Source organism: Primulina tabacum, chromosome 12 (genome assembly GCF_025594145.1).
Source record: "Primulina tabacum isolate GXHZ01 chromosome 12, ASM2559414v2, whole genome shotgun sequence".
NCBI lineage: Eukaryota > Viridiplantae > Streptophyta > Magnoliopsida > Lamiales > Gesneriaceae > Primulina > Primulina tabacum.
The window spans coordinates 11,658,884-11,660,513 of NC_134561.1; the positions used below are offsets into that span (position 1 = coordinate 11,658,884).

Here is a 1,630-nt window from a genome sequence, read left to right on the forward strand (position 1 = left end):
TCTGACTGTTTGACCGCCCCATGAGAAGTTGGGATGTGGCCTCCACCTAGGATTGTATGTGTTCGAATAAGGGTCATGCCTTGGGCGGTTTTGGACTCCCACTTGGTTCACTGGTGCCTCATTTTGCACATAGAATGGATTGTCGTCTTGACAGTCCTTAGAATAGTGTTCCCCCCCACACTTTTCACAGAATATCTCTTGAAGACGCATCGCCGTGCCACCCACATCCAAGCCGTCTATTTTCCTGTTTAAAGCATCAAGTTGTGCAGTAATAGTAGAAAAATCAGTTACCTGGTGCACTCCTGCACTTCTCCGCTGGTTGTTCCTGTCAGATTGAGGATGATAACTGCTAGCAGCCATCTCCTCCAACAACTCATATCCTTCTTCCGCAGTCTTCCTCAAAAGGTTCCCACAAGCAGCAGCATCTATCATAGTACGGTTAGGAGTAAGCAAACCGTAATAAAATGTTTGAACGACTAACCCAAGTGGTAACTCGTGATGTGGGCATCTTCGTAGTAGGTCCTTGAAGCGTTCCCATGCCTCATATAAAGATTCCTGATCGAATTGAGCGAATGTTGTAATGTCTGCCCGCAGCTTCATGGTCTTGGAGGGAGGGAAGTATTTGATGAGAAATGCTTTCGCCATGTCCTCCCATGTAGCGATCGAACCTACAGGCAAACAATTTAACCACGCTTTAGCTTTATCACGTAAGGAGAAAGGAAATAAACGCAATCTAACAGCATCATCAGAAACTCCAGTGAATTTAAAAGTATCGCAGATTTCAAGAAAATCCGCGATGTGCGTGTTTGGATCATCCACTGCAGTTCCTCCGAATTGGACTGTGTTCTGAATCATCTGGATTATGGCTGGCTTGATTTCAAAGTGATTTGCTCGCACAATAGGTCTTACAATGCTAGGGCGTGCACCCTCCAAAGAAGTTTGGGCATACTCCAGCATCGGTATGCGGCGTGGCATCTCGACTTGTCTATTTTCACGCTGTTCCTCCTACCGTTCTGGCTCGTGTCTCTCCATCAGTTCTTTAAGCCTCTGTTGTTGTCTTCTCCTGCGGAAGGTTCTTTCAATTTCAGGATCAAACTCAAGCTCCACGTCAAGTGACTTTGGCATGCACTAGAAGAGATATCTGTAATAAAATATGAAGTGTTATCTCAAGAGAAATAAAATAATGCTAAAGGAAATAACTAAAATAAAATTGTAGATTAACAGTCCCCGGCAACGGCGCCAAAAACTTGATCGAGCAAAACTTGCACAGTGAAATCCCCAATAAAATATTATTTTGTATGCTCAAAAATTAATCGCAAGTGCACGATGTCAAATTATAATATAGTGTACGTGAGTACAAGTATCGTTCCACTGAAGACTGTGTTTTACAATTGTTATTTTCAGTTATTTAACATTTAGCAACGAAAATTGAGTTGTGTGATTATTCCTACTATGCTCAAATAAATATGCAATTAAAATGATTCAACAAGTAATGAATGAGAATTTAATTGAAAATGTTGAGTTAAAATTCAATGAGAAATGGATTTGTTGGGAATCTCGGTTCACCTACCCCTCGTTCATTAATTAATTCGTTCGATCGTGATCTACGCTTCCGAATGGATTTCCTAAT

At 41.7% G+C, this 1,630-nt stretch overlaps 1 non-coding gene across 1 annotated transcript; it reads left to right on the plus strand.

Moving 5' to 3' along the window:
• Positions 1 to 490: 490 nt before the first annotated feature.
• On the plus strand, positions 491 to 596 carry LOC142521533 (small nucleolar RNA R71). Its single transcript, XR_012814242.1, has one exon. It is a non-coding gene; the product is annotated as a small nucleolar RNA R71 (small nucleolar RNA).
• Positions 597 to 1,630: the final 1,034 nt, after the last annotated feature.